Consider the following 18,886-nt stretch of genomic DNA (forward strand, 5'->3'; position numbering starts at 1 on the left):
CGGAGGGACCTGGGAAATCGGGGCATCCACGCTGTGGGCTAGGGGCTTGAGGTTACTTTTGGACCGGAGTGTTTTTCTTCCTTCACCCCCTTCCCTTTCGTGAAGAAAGGGCACCCACGTTTGTGGACCACCTACTATGTGCCCCGCGTGTGCTCGGCTCTTGAGGCTGTCATTGCATATCATGAGGTTAAGCCCAGTTGAAGCGAGTAGCAATTCTTGGCATGTATGTGGTGATTTGCTGTCTCATTAGAGCCTCGCAGCAGCCCTGCAAATTGGCCAGGGTGGTGATTCTGGGCCACGTGTCTGAGAAGGGGGACCGATCGGCAGAGGAGCGGGGTACCTCGCTTGGGGTCCCGCAGTCTAGGGAGTGGCTGGTGCGTAGAAGGTGCTGGGTAAATGCCCGTAGTGTGGAGTGGCCTTTTGCCATCTGGGCTGTGTGCCCCTGCTCCCACCGTGCTGGTGCTCCTTGGCGGAGTCTCCGGTGTTTAACAGATCACGTTCTTAATAAATTACAGAACTACTGAGTCTTGGGTCAGATAGGCCTTCCCTTGCTCCACAACTGTGGCTTTGCCTCTGAGAAGCAGTTAAGTCCTTTTCTCAGTGCAAGCCTAAGAGAATCCAGCTCTGAAAGCCTTTTGCAAACTCCAGGTGGAAACCTTTTGTGATGCAGCTGGTTAGATTGATTTTTGAAAATGGGCTCTACTTGCATTTTTGTCCCTGTGGGGGCCCCACACATGTTGGAGAATTGAACAGTTGGGTTTCCGTATCCCCTGGTGCTCCTAGGGCGAGTGGCTGGTCTGAGCTGGCATGCGCAGGTGGGCCTGGCAGCACCTCTGTGTACCTGATGCCTGTCCCAAGGGCCTGCTGCTCCTTTGCCCCGTGCAAGCCCCGCAGGCGCTCTTCCTGCAGCCAGAGGTGCGCAGCTTGTATAAGATAGTGCCTGGTTCTTTATCCCTTGGTCTGGGGATGGGGTTGGCTGCCTTCTCCCAGGCCGGTTCCCTCTTCATGATGGATAGGGCGTGCAGAGTGGTCCCAGCAATTCATGAAGAAATCAGGAGGAGCTCAAAGCCAGAGCTTTGAAAATGAGTCTTAGGACCCTTGAAACATTACAAAAGGGTACTTGAACATTGTACCGCGGGTACACTCTCTTGTGGGAAGGGCATTCTAAGACACTGAAGAATTTGGAGAAGCCCCTTTGGCATGTTCTCAAAGTCCAGTTCTGATGTGAGGCACCGGAGCTCCCCCTGCAGTCATATAAGACTTGGGAAATCCCAGTGAATACCTCGCACCCTTTGTACTGCTGTCTGTATTTGTGTCATCTTGTGTCTGCAACTCAAGCTTGAGGCTTGTCATTGGGTTGGCTTGTTTTACTTGGTAATTAGGAGGCTCTAGCAAAATATTCCTCACCAAGACTCACAACTAGGTCCTCGTGCTGGACCTGCAATTGGCTTGACCTTGTAGACATTCTTCCTTTAAAGGGGTAGGAGTTCAGGGCAAGCTATGGTATCAACATTCTGGGGGGTAGAGCATTAATTTTTCTGAAAGGGTGGTTGTCTTCAAAGTCTAGTTGCCTTCCTTTGGCCAAAATATTGGCTTCAAAGAAGGCAGAAGGCATCAGGGCCATTCTAGAACCCGAGGAAGCTCACTTGGTGTTTTCACTAGGGAAGCTTTAGATATTTTATCACTTAAGCCTAAGAAGGAAAAGAAAACACCAAAAAGAGTTTTTCCGTTTCTTCTTTATTACTTTCAGGGCAGTGCCCCCTGGTGGCCACATTTCTATACTGGCTGCAAAATACTGCAACTGTTGAGCCAGTGACCAGGGAGCCCCATGAGGTGGTTTTGTTTGGTGTGAGGGCCGATGAGACTTCAGTGGCTGAGAGACAGTGCAAACGACATGATCATGTTTTCCACATTCAGAATCTGGGGGCGCAGGGCTTCTGTATTGACCGGTGATGAATTGTCTATGAATTCCCTAATGAAAAAGTCTAAAGGTATTTGAAAATGGCCCTGCTTTGGACCGGGCACAGTGTCTCCTGTCTGTAATCCCAGCACTTTGGGAGGCCAAGTGGGTGGATCACGAGGTCAGGAGATCGAGACCATCTGGCCAACATGGTGAAACCCTGTCTCTACTAAAAATACAAAAATTAGCTGGGCATGGTGGTGGGCGCCTGTAGTCCCATCTACTCAGGAGGCTGAGGCAGGAGAATCACTTGAACCTGGGAGGTGGAGGTTGCAGTAAGTCGAGATCGCGCCACCGCACTTCAGCCTGGGTGACAGAGCAAGACTCCATCTCAAAAAAAAAAAAAAAAAAAAAAAAAAAAAAGAAAAAGAAAATGGCCCTGCTCTGAATGTTTGGGCAAAGAATGACCCAAGTGGTCTGGCCTGGTGTGGGTTGTTTAGCTGAATGTCTGGCCTTGTAAAAATCTGATCTCAGAGCAGGAAGAGATGTTGGCCATCATCTCATCCAGCCCCTTTGTCTCACAGTGGGGAAACCCGTCAAGAGAGGGGGCAGGTTCCGGACTCTTGCTCTTTTCATTTAACTTCTAGAATGGGTCCAACCTGGCTACCTTGAGACTTGCCTTTCTTATTGGGCATCTCCGACAATAAGGCAGTCCCCCGCATTGTCTTTCCAGGAGTCTGGTGGCTGCTATTTAGCCCCCAGGACACATTCCTTACAAGGCTGAGCCCCTCTGCAAGTGTAACCCTTGTCCTGGTGTAAGGGTTTGGGGGGTAGGGCACGTTGATGGCAACAGTGGGTGGTTAGAGCCACTTCATGGGAAGTGCCCCACCTGCCGTAGGTGGGGACAGGGGCCAACCTTTTCAGATGTACACTCTGATAGGATGGGGCTCTGCTAGCCAGCAGATGGGCCTTTGAATCTGCTTGTTTGTGAGTAGTACTGTTTGTTCCTGTTGCCATCCTGTTTCTTCCCCTTTCTATGTGGACACGGCTCTGGTTGTGTTCTCTTGTACCCCTCCCACCTGCCTTCCCTAGCCTAGGAGCAACCCTGTAGGTCTCCCACACCACCCCCTCTTTGTGACTTTTTTTTTTTTTTTTTGAGGCAGAATCTCGCTTTGTCACCCAGCCTGGAGTGCAGTGGCGCAATCTCAGCTCACTGCAACCTCTGCCTCCCAGGTTCAAGCAATTCTCCTGCCTCAGCCTCCTGAGTAGCTGGGATTACAGGCGCCTGCCACCATGCCTGGCTAATTTTTGTATTTTTAGTAGAGGTGGAGTTTTACCATGTTGGCCAGGCTGGTCTCGAACTCCTGACCTCAGGTGGTCCACCTGCCTTGGCCTCCCAGAGTGCTGGAATTACAGGCGTTCCCGGCCTTTGTGGCTTTTTCTAGATGCTCAGAAGGGGCTTCAGAGGGGGAGTGAAGAAATTAAAGCTGTTAGTTGGAAATACTGGGTGATATTAATTTAATTTTTAATTTTGTAGTTCTCTACAGTGCCTCATTGGGGAATGCTGGCTGGCCCCAGTTTCCTCAGCTCATGTTTTCTGTGCCTCGTCCTCTCCTCCAGCTCTTCCTCTCTGTTCCATTCTTTCTGTGGCTGAACCTACGTTGCAGGAGGTGGGGGCGGAAGAGGCACATGACTTGGTGAAGCTTTCCGTATAAAATTTGGGTGAACCTCATCTGCCTTTACTGTAATAATTGCTGATTTTTAATGAAGTGCTTCCAGGGACCTCATCTCATTTAATCCTTCCAGCAGCCCAGGGATGGAGGGATGAGTGATGGAGGGATGAGGAATGAGGGATGAGGGATGAGGACATCCCTCATTGGGATGGAGGGATGAGGAAACAGAGGCCCTGGAAGTATACGGGACCTGCACAGCCAGTTGGAGGGCTTTCTCGCGTCCACTCCTGAGGCCTTTGTGCTGAGAATGTGGCTTCCTTGTTTATTTGCCCAGGTTAGGCTGGGGCTTCCAGGAGGCTCCAGAAGCACAAGAGTGTCTGTGAGTTTCTCATCCTCCAGAGACTTGGAGGCCAGCTGGGCTGACTCGGCTTGCAAGAAACGTGTTTCTGGAGCAATCTCAGACTTTGGTTTCCCACCAGGGACCCATTTGTCCCAATACCTTAGAAGGGACTGAGGAGTTCATTAATGCTCACGTTTATGAGCACCCTCGGTAGGTAGCCCAGGGCTGGAAGTTTGGTGTCAACAGTAAACTGGCTTGGGAGGCGTGCCAGTGAGGGTGTAGCATGCCACCGGGCCTCTCCCTTGAGCCCTACATTTGTTCCTTTAAAATAGGGCCATCTCCAAGGCCCTTTTCTGCAGGGATGGCCTAGCATTCTGGTCTGGAATTCTTTCAGGAGATTCTCTGGGGGGAGGAAGGAGGATCTTTTCCAGGATTAAGTGATGCTGGTTTGTGGGTGGGTATTTTTTTATTTGTTTTAATGTCTGGATTTACCACCATTTCTGGGGTGCAGAGGTGGGAGGAGGTGCTGACTTAGGTTTTCTTTGCAGCAGTGCATAGAGTATTCATAACCCAGCCTCGCAAATGAACACTTTCTACCAGCCTCCTGGGGAGCACACAGAACTTCATGTGGGAGGAAGCGTCCGTGTGTACATGGGTTGTCTATCAAAGGGACTGCCTCTGTTTCAGGCCTGGCTCTGTGGCTGACTGCCCACGTGCCCTGTGACCCTCGACACATTCCCTACCCGTCTATGCCTCACTTTTCTCATCTGTGGGCGTAATAATTTAGCTTAGGGTTGCAAGCATCAAATGAGAGAATTGGCTAAAGGGTTCAGGATAGTGCCTGGAGCTCTGTCAGTGGCAGCAGCCGCTGCTGTCATCATCCCTGTGGAGTGAGCGAGTGGGTCTCTGCCCACGGATGCCTCTCTATTCAGGGACCTTTGGCCTTTGTAGATTTAGTGTTCTTAGTTTTGGTAGTTTGCAAGTCACCCTGAAGGCCATGATGGCTGAACTGATCATCTTGCAGGGATGTGGGGTTTGTGGATTTGAAACTGTTCAGTGGGCACAGCTAAGAAGGGGAACCTGGCTTTCCTGGTGGCCTTTCAGCATCACAGCAGGGTTCTGTTCTCCTTTAGCACATGGCCCACCTGAATCTTACAGCCCCTCAGGAGGCGGTGGTGCTGTCCCCACCTACTTTATGGATGCGGAAGCTGAGAAATTTTTTTTTTTTTTTTTTTTTTTTTTTTTTTTTTTTTTTTGAGACGGAGTCTCGCTCTGCCGCCCAGGCTGGAGTGCAGTGGCCGGATCTCAGCTCACTGCAAGCTCCGCCTCCCGGGTTCACGCCATTCTCCTGCCTCAGCCTCCCGAGTAGTTGGGACTACAGGCGCCCGCCACCGTGCCCGGCTAGTTTTTTGTATTTTTTAGTAGAGACGGGGTTTCACCGTGTTAGCCAGGATGGTCTCGATCTCCTGACCTCGTGATCCGCCCGTCTTGGCCTCCCAAAGTGCTGGGATTACAGGCTTGAGCCACCGCGCCCGGCCGGAAGCTGAGAAATTTACGTTAAGGTGCTACTTGTATATTTTCAAGTTTGGAGATTGAGAAGAGTTTGTTCTGGGGGTTTCCTGAAAATGCCAAGTCTCCACTAGTAATCTTGTTACTATTACTAGCTATCATTTATTGTTTTCTGTATCTTTTTGAATATTCAAGACATGCACATATCAAAACAAATTCAGAAGACTCAAAGTATACAATGAAATGTCAGCCCCGTTTGCTTCTCATTCCTGCGTTCCAGTTCCCTGGGGCAGTCTGTCTCTATAGGCATTTATGCATACACAGGGGCGCAGGCAGGTGTGGGTCTCTCCATGTGTATCTACTGTTGTGCTCTTGCTCATTGCATGGGACTGTGTGTCTTGGAGAAACTCCACATCACTGCTTCATTTGGAGACAGTTTTGTATCATTGCCTCTTTTTTAAAAACAGCTGTGCGGTCCAGTTCTTAAAAGGATGGAACATGTGTCTTCCCCTGGTGTTGGTTTCTGCTGGTATGGGCAGCACGACAATACCCTGTCCCCTTGCCTGGGTGTACATTGCTAGATGAGGAGGGCTGGGTCAGAGGGCACGGGCAGTTTACTTTTTAATACTTTGTGTGTGTGTGTGTGTGAGACAGTCTTCCTCAGTCGCCCAGGCTGGAGTGCAGTGGCACGATCTTGGCTCACTGCAACCTCCGCCTCCCAGGTTCAAGTGATTCTGCTGCCTCAGCTTCCCTAGTAGCTGGAACTACAGTCATGCACCACCACGCCCGGCTAATTTTTGTATTTTTAGTGGAGACTGGGTTTCGCCATCTTGGCCAGGTTGGTCCAAACTCTTGGCCTCAATTGATCTGCCCACCTCAGCCTCCCAAAGTGCTGGGATTACAGGCATGAGCCACTATGCCCAGCTTTTTCATACATGTTCTGAAACTGCTCACAAATTTCACTATGTCAGTCCCAGTGACAGTGAATGGGAGCGCCTGCGTTGCACACCCTCCTGTGCTCAGCGCTGGGACAAATCTGTGGGTGAGATGGTCCTCTGATTCGTATTTTGCTTAGTGAGATAGTGAGATTGAGGAGTTTAGGTTGTTGGGGGCTGACTGCAGGCACCCAGAAGAGCTGGATGCACCTGCATGGTGGGCTGGGCGCCAGTGTTCCTAACCACTGGGCCATCCTGCCTTTACCGGTTATTTCTCCTACAAGGTTTAGCAGGTTTGGGACATTCAGTAAATACTTAGTCAAGTGCCCCAAGAGCACAGTTCCTGAACAGTTGGATGTAAATAGGGTTTCAGTTCCCACTCATTTTGAATTCAGCTGGAAAGCTACTTTTGAGAGAATGCTATGGCACTTCCCTTTTAAAAAGTAACATTCATTTTAGAAAGCAAAGCATTCAGGAGCTGTGCACCTCCTTCTTTCCCTTGCAAAGTCACTGTCTTAAACACCTTCCCCATCCTGCATGAATTGGGCCCAGCCCAGCCTCTCCCACTCTGGTAGCCCTTGGGGAGCCGGCCTGGGTGTGTGTGGCCTTGCTCTGGAGAGGGTGTGGGACTCCCAAGAGCTGGCCCACGGTCACACAGTGGAAATGTGGGAGGGGAACTTGCCTCACTCCAAACCGAGTGCTCCCCATTCACCACTGGCCAAAGCCTCCTTGTGAACAGGCCCTACCTCCCGGCTGCGGCCCACGGTGTGTGTTAGAGTGGCCAGGCCATACCTGTGGGGCTGTTTGAATCTTTCCGGGACTTCGTCGTGCTGCTTGGAGCCTGCTCAGAAAGCAGCTGCCCTTGTGGCCTGCATCTCCCCAGCAGAGCCCCATGGGCTGGTTTCTGTAGGCGCGTCCTCCGGATGGCCCCGGGGAGTGCTCCCCCAGCCGCTTTTAGGGTTCGGTGGGGTGGATCTGAGATTCATGTGGAGCCGTGGAGTGTTGAGAATCACTCCCACAAGGGAGCCCCGGACTCCGGACCCCCCTCCACATCCCCTACCCCTCCAGGCCCTTGAGTGCTGGGTGCCCCACCCTGTTAATTGCTCATAGTGTTCCAGGGCACACCTGTGGCAGAGGCCACCTGCAGACTCGTGTGCCCCAGAGGGCAAATCGAGACCCACAGGCCAAAGACCCTCCCAGACAGCTTCAGGGAGATGTCTTCGTTCTCCTCTCACGCCGTCAGAATCTTCACTGATACTTAGGCCCCCACCACTGGGCCTGTTCTTTCTCTCTGACTTGCTCATCGTCCTGCTTATTTTAAGTCTGTCTGGTTTTTAAGTAGTTGGTTCCATGAAGGTAGAGATTTTGGCAGCTTTATTTACTGCTGAAACCCCAGTGCCTATACCAGTGCACATAGGAGCTCAAAAAAGAATCTGTTAGTGGCCAGGTGTGATGGCTTACACCTGTAATCCCAGCACTTTGGGAGGCCGAGGAGGGCAGATCATTTGAGGTTAGGAGTTTAAGACCAGCCTGGGCAACATGGTGAATACCCATCTCTACTAAAAATAAAAAAAATTAGCAGGGCATGGTGGCAGGTGCTTGTTATCTGCTACTTGCTACTTGCTACTTGGGAGGCTGAGGCAGGAGAATTGCTTGAGCTCGGGAGGTGGAGATTGCAGTGAGCCAAGATTGCACCATTGCACTCCAGCCTGGGCGACACAGCTAGACTCTGTCTCAAAAAAACAAAAAAAAGTATGTTAGTGGATTAATAACTGCCTGGTGGTTTTTGGAAACCTTTTTCATGTCCCTATGGCTCAGCCAAAGCCGCTTGTGACTCTGGAATGCTCTGGGTCAGGAAGGAAACCCCAGGGGTGGGGGAGATGGGGAGGGAGTTAGGTGGTAAGTCCCAGGTTCCGGAGGGGCTCGTGGGCAAGTCCTGAGCATCTGCCCTGGCCAGGCCTGTGCTGGGTGCCAGTCCTTGCCGGCATATACACCTGCAGGAGGTGAAGGCAAACCAGCTCTCAGATGCACTGGAAATCTGCAAGGTGTGAGTAGAGCCAGGAAACCTGCAAACAGGAGAGAACCATGGCGCAGTGACTGTAGCCACTTTAGCACTCTGTGGTCAGAGAAGGCCTCTCTGAGGAGGCGACGATCAGCGAAAGGGGCCTAGAGCTCTCTCCAGGAGCTAAAGAACTCACAGGGTTGATGGTGTCCACTGTGTAGAGGCCACACACTCTGGCCTGCCTCTGCCATAAGCCCTGGGTTCCATGTGGACTGGAGGGCAGGCAGCTCTGGGCAGAACTGAGGCCGGTTTCCACTTTAGACAGGGTGGTTCAAGGAGGTATTGGGGTGTCCTTCTAGAACCTTGTTTCCTGACCGTATGACCTTCCTCTCATCCGAGGGAGGCTGCAGTTATGCCCTCGGGGCCAGGGATAGGAAGACAAAAATGCTCCCCTTAGGTCTGGCTCAGTCCAGCCTTTGTGTTCAGGAAATGAGCCGCTCTGGGCTGTGGGGTGGTGGTGGATGGGGTGGTGGTGGGTGGGGTGGTGGTGGATGGAGTGGTGGTGGGTGGGTCAGCTGACCTTTCTCAAGGATCAGGTTAGGCCTCAGGTGCCCAAGGGAGCAGAGGGAAGCCACGCCTGACGTGTGTGCTCTTTGACAGTCATCAAATCTTCCTCCAAGTTACTTGTTTGCCAAACTTGCCCAACAAAAGAGGCACCAGGGGCTGGGCACGGTGGCTCGCTCCTATAATCCCAGCACTTTGGGATTCTGAGGCAGGCGAATCACCTGAGGTCAGGAGTTCAAGACCAGCTTGGCCAACATGGCAAAACCCCGTCTCTACTAAAAATACAAAAAAATCAGCTGGGTGTGGTGACCGGCACCTGTAATCCCAGCTGCTCAGGAGGCTGAGGCAGGAGAATCGCTTGAAACCGGGAGGTGGATGTTGCAGTGAGCTGAGATCGCGCCACTGTACTCCAGCCTGGGCGACATGAGCGAAACTCTGTCTCAAAAAAAAGAAAAAAAAAAAACCCCACAAAAATTAGCTGAGTGTCGTGGTGGGTGCCTGTAATCCCAGCTACTACTTGGGAGGCTGAGGTGGGAGAATCGCTTGAACTCAGGAGGTGGAGGTTGCGGTGAGCCAAGATTGCGTCACTGCACTCCAGCCTGGGTGACAGAACAAGACTCCGTCTCCAAAAATAAAATAAAAAATAAAAAGACACCAGGGGCACTGGGGAGAAGTACACTGAAGTCTACCTTCCCTGTGAGATGAAGATTCCCCTGGGAAAGGGGCTGGGGAGCTCCTTGTGAAGTACCCTGATGATTCTTACGGGAAACTACTCACTGTCATTTCATAAAGTGCCTCACTAGACCATAACTCAAAACTGTCAGGCGTGGGGAAGCACCGAGTTAGCCAAGGCTGAAGCAGTGTCTTCAGACTTCTCGGGGGCAGGGCCCCTCCAGGAGGTGTGCTGGAGCCAGAGGTTCCCACGCTGGCTCCTGGGTCTCTGTACCCTGAGCTCATCGTGGGAATCTCCAGTCTAGCAGCGTTCACCTGAGGCCTCACTGGAGCCCTCTCATGCAGGAGGGAAACATGGCAGGGGCACCAGGTCGTCAGCCCAGCCCAGTTCTACCTGCTGTTGCTACCTTTTGCGAAATTCCTTCTCAAAAGAAGCCTTTTCAGATTTCTTGCCTATGGCTGCTGGTTTGCCCGGAGTGTATAGAAAGGAGCTAGTTTTGCACAGGAGACATTCCTGGGACTGACCTGGCCAGATAGACACTTGCGGTGTATTCCTCGGCAGTTGATGTTGCAAACCCATGGACTCCTTAGCAATCATTCTCATTGGCCTGGGGTCGCTCTGGGCGCTCTTGGAGCCCAAGCCAGAAACTGGGACTCTGGGCTTGTTTAGGTGGCCTGCTGTGCTTTGGCGGGGCTGTGTTGCTTCCCCTCTGCCCCCTTGTACATTCATGGCTCATACCAGATCTCAGAGGATCCTGAGAACCTACCCTGGGGGTCAGGCACTATTGCAGATGGGATAACTACCCTCCGGGATGGGTGAGGGGTCTTCATTTGTTAGATGAGAACCCTGAGACTCAGGGAGAGGCGAGGTGCTTGGTCACTCAGCTGTGAGTGGCACAGCTTGGATTCACTACTCAGGAGGCTGAGGCAGGGGAATCGCTTGAACCCGGGAGGCAGAGGTTGCAGGGAGCTGAGATCGCGCCACTGCACTCCAGCCTGGATGGGTGGAGTGACTCCTGTAAGATGGGTGGGGGTGCAGAGGATGGGTGACTCCTGAAACCATGCTGTTTCTACCCCGCCAGGTCGCCTTTGTCTTCAGCACAGCATCCAACCGCCGTCGATCGGTGTGGTATCCAGTGTCAGGAAAATCAAGGGGTTCTTTTCTTTTCTTTTTTTTTTTTTTCGAGATGGAGTTTCACTGTTGTCACCTAGGCCAGAGTGCAATGGTGTAATCTTGGTTCACTGCAACCTCCACCTCAGCCTCCCCAGTAGCTGGGATTACAGGCATCCACCATCACACCCAGGAGATTTTTGTATTTTTAGTGGAGACGAGGTTTCACCATGTCAGGCTAGGTTTTACCATGCCAGGCTAGTCTTGAACTCCTGACCTCAGGTAATCTACTCAACTTGGCCTCACAAAATGCTGGGATTACAAGTGTGAGCCACCATGCCCGGCCTCAAGGGTTTTTTTTTTTTTTTCCTGAGCATTCTTTGTGTGCAGTTGTTGGGCCCAGAGGGATAGTGCATGGTAGAGATGGCAGTGAAGTTGGAGCATGAGACTTGCCCTGAGCCTCTGCCCTCCCAACTGTAAAGCGGGTGTAGTGCACCTGCCCTAGGGCCAAATGATAGGATTCCCCCTCCACCCAAGAGGCCGCCCCCAAGGCAGGGCCTGGGGCATCTGACACCTCTCTGCTGGGAGCTACTACCCATCTTTTTCTGGGGGATCCTCCAGTGGTCAGCTTGCTGCTTCCTGGGCAGGGCGGGGCATGGTTGGTGGGTGCAGAGAGAATGCTCCTGTGGCAGTTTCACTTTCATTTCTGCCTCACACCCTGTTTCCATCCAACAGTCGAGGGCTGGGCTGCGGAGGTGAGGAAACATCCGGTCTCCACCCTGGGGTCCTTGTCCTAGTGCAGGTTCCCAGGCCTCCCCCTCCCCTGGAACAAATCTGGGGTGGGCCGTGACATCTTCTTTTTAAAAAACACCCCATTCATTCCTTTATGCACTCACATGCCACGTACTTACTGAGTGCCTGCTGCATGCTGGGCACTCCTGGGTTCTGGGGATTGATACAGCAGTGAGCACCACAGTCTCCTGGAGCCGCAGGGTCAGTCTTAGGGAGAGCTTCAGGGCAGTCGTCTCGCCACTGAGCAGCTCTTGCCCACAGTGTGCTGGGTCATGCACCTCTCAGGGTCCTGGGCTCGTGAGTTTCTTGTTATTATTATTATTTTTTTGAGACAGAGACGGAGTCTTGCTCTGTCTCCCAGGCTGGAGTGCAGTGGCGCGATCTCAGCTCCCTGCAACCTCTGCCTCCCGGGTTCAAGTGATTCCCCTGCCTCAGCCTCCTGAGTAGCTGGGATTATAGGCGCCCGCCACTACACCCGGCTAATTTTTGTATTTTTAGTAGAGATGGGGTAGAGACGGGGTTTCACCGTGTTAGTCAGGTGGGTCTTGAACTCATGAGCTGCCTGCCTCAGCCTCCCAGAGTGCTGAGATTACAGGCGTGAGCCACCATGCCTGCCCCTATTTTTCTTTTTCTTTCTTTTTTTTTTTTTTTTGTTTTTTTTTAAGAGACAGGGTCTTACTATGTTACCCAGCCTGGTCTCCAACTCCTGTGTTCAAGCAATCCTCCCCGCCTTGGCCTCTTGAGTAGCTGGGACTACAAGTGTGCTACTGCACGCAGCTCATGAGTTTCTCTGTGAGGAATAGAGTGATGTGGGTCTGCTGGCTTCTGTCTGTGTGAAATTTCCTCTTCACTCTGCACCCCCACCCATCTTACAGATATGGAAATGAAGGCTCAGAAAGAACATGCAGGTCAGGCGCAGTGGCTCATGCCTGTAATCTCAGCACTTTGGGAGGCTGAGGCAGGTGGATCACCTGAGGTCAGGAGTTCAAGACCAGCTTGGCCAACATGGTGAAACTCCATCTCTACTAAAAATACAAAAAATTAGCTGGGCATGGTGATGCACACCTGTAATCCCAGCTACCCAGGAGGCTGAGGCAGGAGAATTGCTTGAACCCAGGAGGCAGAGATGGCTGTGAGCCGAGATCACACCACTGCACTCCAGCCTGAGTGATAGAGCAAGACTCTGTCTCCAAAAAAAAAAAAAAAAGCCCCGAGCAAGTAGTTATAGAGCTAGCAGGCGGGGCAGCTTAGATTGGAACCTGATCTGACTGATACTAAAGCTTTTTTTTGTCTTTTTTTTGGTTTGTTTTTTGAGACAGAGTCTCGCTCTGTTGCCAGGCTCTGGAGTGCAGTGGTGCAGTTTCGGTTCGCTGTAACCTCTACTTCCCAGGTTCAAGCGATTCTTCTGCCTCAGCCTCCCGAGTAGCTGGGACTACGGGCACGTGCCACCATGCCCAGCTAATTTTTGTATTTTTAGTAGAGACGGGGTTTCACCATGTTGGCCAGGATGGTCTCGATCTCTTGACCTCATAATCCGCCCTCCTTGGCGTCCCAAAGTGCTGGGATGACAGGTGTGAGCTACCACTCCCTGCCTTATTTCTGTCTTTTTTGCCATTGTTGTTGTAGAGACAGTGTTTCACTATGTTGGCCAGGCTGGTCTCTAACTCCTGAGCTCGATCGATCGCTCGCCTCAGCCTCCCAAAGTGTTGGGATTATAGGCTTGAGCCACTGTGCCTAGCCAGCCTATTTTCTTTTGCTTTTTTGTGAGTCTCTGTCATCCAGGTTGGAGTGCAGTGGTGTAATCTCAGCTCACTGCAACCTCCACCTCCCAGGTGCAAGCGATTCTTGGACCCTAGCCTCCCAAGTAGCTGGGATTACAGGTGTGTGCCACCACACCCGGCTAATTTCTGTAGTTTTAGCAGAGACAGGGTTTCACCATGTTGGCCAGGCTGTTCTTGAACTCCTGACCTCAGGTGATCTATCCACCTCAGCCTCCCAAAGTGTTGGGATTACAGGTGTGAGCCACTGCACCCGGCCCAGCCTATTTTCTTTAAGATTTTAAAGTCCTAACATTCATCATGGGATCCTTGAAAAGAAAAGGAGTTATGTCCTCGCCACCAGAGGCTTTTGCCGCCTCCCTGCAGGAAGGTGTGTCCGGTGGCATTAGGATCGTGTTGGAGAAAGGTTTTGCTTCCTGCATAATCGGCTCCCAAGCACCCTTTTTATACCTTGACCTGGGCGCAGACAAGTTGTGGCCTGTGCTTGCGGAGATTTGGGTGCGCCATCCTCTGGCTGCTCTGGGGATGCCTGAAGCTGTGGAGAGGCCAGTCCAGGACCCAGCTTCTGACCTTTGTCTGCATATCAGGAGGAGCCCTCCTGGTGAGTAATGTGCCTCATTCTTTTGGGGGAGCTGACAGAGGTGCCTGTAGTGTGGAGCCAGTGGCAGGGGCAGGGGAATCTTCCTGCAGAAATGCACATAAGCCTGCGGTCACCCTGCCCTGCGTGGTTAAGTGTTATAAGGACAGTTTGCTCCAGAAACAGCAGTGGCTCCTGTCTCTGGAGCTCTAGCTTCGTGCCTGACGTGGTGCTGAGCGCTAACATGTGGCTCTTTGAGGCTCTCAGTCTGTATGTGGAGACCGAGGCTCAGAGGGGGTAAGTGACCTTCCCGGGGTTTCATAGCCGATCACCCTGGGGGTGGGTTTTAAACATCAGTTTGTGCGGTGGCATGATCTCAGCTCACTACAACCTCTGCCTCCTGGGTTCAAGCGATTCTCCTGCCTCAGCCTCCTGAGTAGCTAGAATCACAAGCATGCGCCTCCACACCCAGCTAATTTTTTGTATTTTTAGTAATGATGGGGTTTCACCCCATTTGCCAGGCTGGTCTCGAACTCCTGACCTCAAATGATCCACGTGGCTTGGCCTCCCAAAGTGCTGGGATTACAGACGTGAACCACCGTGCCTGGCCTCGGCTTCTTACTAGGAGGATGACTGTGGGTGTGTTTCGGCTCCTCTCTGGGCCTTAATTTCCTTGTCAGTAAGAGGTGGCCTTGTGCTCAGGCATAGGAGGGGGTCAGCACATGCGAACTTCCCTTCTGTGCAGGGCAGAGGCCATCTTTGGAAGGAAGAAGGAGAAGGTGGCCCCTCACTCACCTGTGTCAGGTGGTATCAGAGTAAACCTCCACTGTGGGGTGAGGTACAGAGAGTCACAATCTTAAAAGAGGAGTAATTTTTGAAAACCTTTGAGCCAGAAGAGGCCTTTGCAAATGAGAATTTGCAGCTCAGAGTGGTGGCCTTGCAGGGTCACACATGTAGAGCTTTGGGCTGACAGCTTCACAGCCCACAAGTACATCTCCTGTGGCCTCCAGGGAACCTCTAGGAGTGTGAAGAGGCAGGGTGTGTTCTGTTCTGGGCCATCACTGGTGGACCCCATCCCTGGCCAGGATGAGTTATTTTTGTTGATGGACCCTGAGGACTCTCCTAGCCTTGCTGGAAATGCGGCAGGAAATTGGATTTGGGATGGGTGGGGGGGTGGGGAGGTGCCCCTTCCCTGATGCAGCCATCTGGGACTTGGGCAGTTCTGTGAGTGCCTCTGCGTGAGCTTCAGGCTGGGACCCCGTGGACAGTGAGACCCATGGACTGGGCCACATGGCTGCAACTCTGTTTCTGTTGCTGCATGCTCCGGTCCTCTTACTCTCAACCAACAGATGTAGTGAGTCACTGGGGTCTCGTCAGCTAATGATCTGAGCAGGAAGTTGATTGTATGGCTGATTCCTAGAGTCACAGGGATGGATGGGTTCTGACAGGAGCCTCGATGCTGAGCGGGTTCAGTAACAAAGGGGATGTATTGGTTCCTGAGTCAAATCCTTGGGGCATTCGGCATGAGGTGCAGGTAGGCTCAGGCGACAGTCCAATAGGGCCCGGTCTGTCTGTCTCTCTCTCCCCCCCGCCCCCTCGCTGCTTCCCTGGTCTCTTTTACATTGGCTTCATTCTCAGGCCCGTGTGGTACAAGGCGAGTCCTCACCCTCAACCCTTATTCTCAGCCAGGCACTGTGGCATTCCTTAGGTGTGTGATCTCATTCGATCCGCATTACAGCCCTGGGAGGCGGGTGGTTTTAGCATTCCTGTTTCTAACAGAAGGGCTAAGTAACTTGCCTGGGGTCACACAGCAGGTAGGGGCAGAGCTGGGATTCAGAGCTGGTCCGGTTGGCTCCAGGGCCCCACATCCCTCATGCTCCAGGTCCACAGGGACGGGGATTCCTTCTGGTGGCCTCTGATTTGTCAGCCTGGGCCACGTACCTGTCTCTGAACCATTCTCGCTGGGGCTGGGGAATGCAGGGTCTCATTCCCTTCTACATGGCCCGAGTGTGGGCAGGGTGGATCCCCAAAAGGATGCTGTGGGGGGACTGTTCCCCAGAGGCAGGGGAGGGATATTTGGCAGCTGAGGTGGGGGTGGACGTGCTCCCTGGTTCTGGGCTTCAGTGGCTGGCCAGAGTGAGGCTGGAGGCTGCTTTCCCTCAGCTTCCAGCTCTGGACCTGGCTTGCAAAGACCTGGACGGGGCCTGAGGGTTCGCACACAGAGTCCAGGGCCAGGACTTTGTTCCCAAGAAGGGAGTGGAGGTAGCCCCACAAGTCTGATCCCCAGTCTGGCCTACCCTCTGCTGGGCGCCTCTGCTTGGGGTTCCAGAATTCTCAGAGGCGGCTGGGTGTGAGTGCTGGTAGGAAGCTTTGGAAGGGAGGCTGCTCGGGGCCTCCCTGTGGCTGTGGCTGCATGGGCAGCCCCGAAGCGGCTTCTTGGACTCCACCTTGTGCCTCAGTTAAACCTGAGTCTGGCTTATTCCCATGGCCAGTCTGACACAGGCAGATTCTGAAGGTCCTGGCTGTGCCCAGCAGCCGGCTGGGTGGGTGGGCATACTGGAGGGCTATTTGTGGGCTGGGGTTTGTCAGGGCCTTGGGAAAGACTGCCTGAGTTCTGGGAGAAGGACCACGTCTTCCCTGCCCCGCTGTCGCCGTGCAGAACCTTGGTGTTTTGACACTGGAGTGTTCTGGAGCTAAACAATCTTGTGTTTTGTAAACACAATTAGCCTGTTGCTGTTTGACCCTGTCCTGCTTGGGAAAGGTTGAGAAGGTGTCTTTCTGCTGGGTCCTGGGAATTCTGAGAGCCTGGAGCAGCTGTGAACTAGTGGCTGGGGGTTGTCAGAGCTGGAGGGGAGTGTTGGTCTGGGGAGGCCACTCCTGTCCAGGACGTTCTGCTCCGATGTACTAAGCCAGACCCTGGCCCCTCACAGCTGAGCAGGCCTGGTGGGAACTGCGGGGAGGACATGCTGGACTATTTCCACCTGGAAGGGGAGAGGAAATGGATGGTGAGTGGCTGGTGGCCACAAACCCAGGATGTTCCATACCTCAAGGCCCCAGTTCCGAGGGCCCCGGGCAAAGGGGCTGGGCTGGAGGTTGGGAGAAGTGCAGGGTGACAGGCCCTGGTTAGAGTGTGGGTCCCTCATGGTTCCTTTCTGAAACGAATGGGGCAGGTGAGGGCAAGGCCTGCTCAGAGCCCCTTGCCCCGGGCCTGCTTACCCGCTGCGGGCGCCTCTGCTTGGTGTTCCAGAATTCTCAGAGGTGGCTGCATGGGAGTGCTGGAGGGAAGCTCGGGAAGGGAAGCCGCTCTGCCCTGCCTTGGTTGTGGCCACAGGGACAGCCCTGAAGTAGCTTCATGGGCCTTTTGGTGCTGCACAAGGTGGCAGAAGCTGGGACCAGCGCTCAGACCCCTGCTCTGCCGTTTAGCTGTGTGGCCCTGCACCATGGTCTCTATTTGAGGACTTCTAGCTCAGAGGCTCAGGAAAACGAGTTTGGAACCCAATACTTCTGGTTTAGCTGGTGGGGCTGGTGGACCTGTCAGGTTGGACAATGAAAACCTCAGGGAAGCATGTCGGTCGGGTCTGTTAGGTTACACTGTGAGGAGGGGTTGCTGCCGTTTATCCGCTGGTGAAAACGGAAACCAAGTTCAAGAAGTTGGTGAGTTGACCCATGAAATGCCTTGCAGTCTCTTGGGGAAGGTCATAACTGCTTGTGAATAGCACTAAACACATTTTTGTTAAAAAGTACTACTGACTGGGTATGGTGGCTCATGCCTGTAATCCCAGCATCTGGGGAGGCCAAGGCAATAGGATCACTTGAGCCCAGGAGTTCAAGTGTGGGCAACATGGTGAGATCCAGGTCTCTTTTTCTTTTGTTTTGTTTTTTTGTTTGTTTGTTTGTTTTGAGATCTGGGTCTGTTTAAAAAAAAAATTAGTAGGGTATGGTGATGCATGCCTCTGGTCCCAGCTACATGGGAGGCTGAGGTAGGAGGATCAGTGGGAGGCTGCAGTGAGCAGTTATTATGCCATTGTAATCCAGCCTGGACAACAGAGTGAGGCCCTGTCTCAAAAAAAAAAAAAAAAAAGGTACTACTGTACATGATCAAAAATCATATTAAGTGTGGCATGCCTGTAGTCTCAACTCCTTGGAAGGTTGAGACGGGAGGATTGCTTGAGCTTAAGAGTTCGAGGCCAGCCTAGGCAACATGGTGAAACCCTATGTTTAAAACAAAACAAAACAAAATCTCCAAACCAAATTATATCAAGGGCATATAGTGCAAAGTGAGTCTCCCTCACACTCAACTCTTAGTCCCCAGAGGCAGCCACGTTGCCACCTTTTTGTGTGTTTTCTCAGATACGTACTGTTTACAAGCAGACAGGTATGAAGACAGATGTGTGTAGGCACATACATGACGGCCCTCCCACACTTCACTTATTTTCATTTAATAAAGCTTGTAGATGATTCTATACCTACACTGACTTTGAATCGTCAGTGTTCTGAAAATAATATGCGCATATAACTTTACTTTTCTGTTCTAATACAACCCCAGGATCGAAAAAGAACCCTTGTCAGTCATTTCTTGGAGTTCTTGGCCTGCCGCCTTGTGCTTTCTCTCTCCTTCTCTGGGTCAGCTTGGGCTGCTGTAACAAGTATCACCCACTGGGTAGTTTAAACAGCAGACATTTATTTCTCACAGGTCTGGAGCCTGGAGGTCCAAGACCAAGGTGCCAGTAGATTTGGCTTCTGGTGAGGGTTCTCTACTTGGCTTGCAAACAGCTGCGCTCTCACTGTGCTCACATGATGGGAGGAGAGACAGCATGCTCTGGTCTCTTCGTAGAAGAGCACTGATTGCACCTTGGGTACCCTACCTTTGTGACCTCATCTAACCCTAATTACTTGCCAGAGGCCCCAACTCCTAGTATCATCACGTTGGGGACTAGGGTTTCAACCTCTGAATACTGTGAGGACACAAACGTTTAGCCCATGGCATCCCTCCTGGCAGTGCAGAGGTTGTGCGGCACAAGTCACTGTCCCCC

At 52.4% G+C, this 18,886-nt stretch overlaps 3 protein-coding genes across 5 annotated transcripts in view; 2 read left to right on the forward strand and 1 right to left on the reverse strand.

Moving 5' to 3' along the window:
- The window catches only part of LGMN (legumain), a 1,022,235-nt gene that overhangs the window by 616,032 nt on the left and 387,317 nt on the right, over positions 1 to 18,886 (forward strand). The gene's annotated exons all lie outside the window — the stretch shown is intronic.
- The window catches only part of UBR7 (ubiquitin protein ligase E3 component n-recognin 7), a 367,041-nt gene that overhangs the window by 115,988 nt on the left and 232,167 nt on the right, over positions 1 to 18,886 (reverse strand). The gene's annotated exons all lie outside the window — the stretch shown is intronic.
- ITPK1 (inositol-tetrakisphosphate 1-kinase) overlaps positions 1 to 18,886 on the forward strand; it is a 180,374-nt gene that overhangs the window by 510 nt on the left and 160,978 nt on the right. The window lies entirely within an intron of this gene.

The sequence above is a fragment of the Macaca thibetana genome, chromosome 7 (genome assembly GCF_024542745.1).
Source record: "Macaca thibetana thibetana isolate TM-01 chromosome 7, ASM2454274v1, whole genome shotgun sequence".
Lineage (NCBI taxonomy): Eukaryota > Metazoa > Chordata > Mammalia > Primates > Cercopithecidae > Macaca > Macaca thibetana.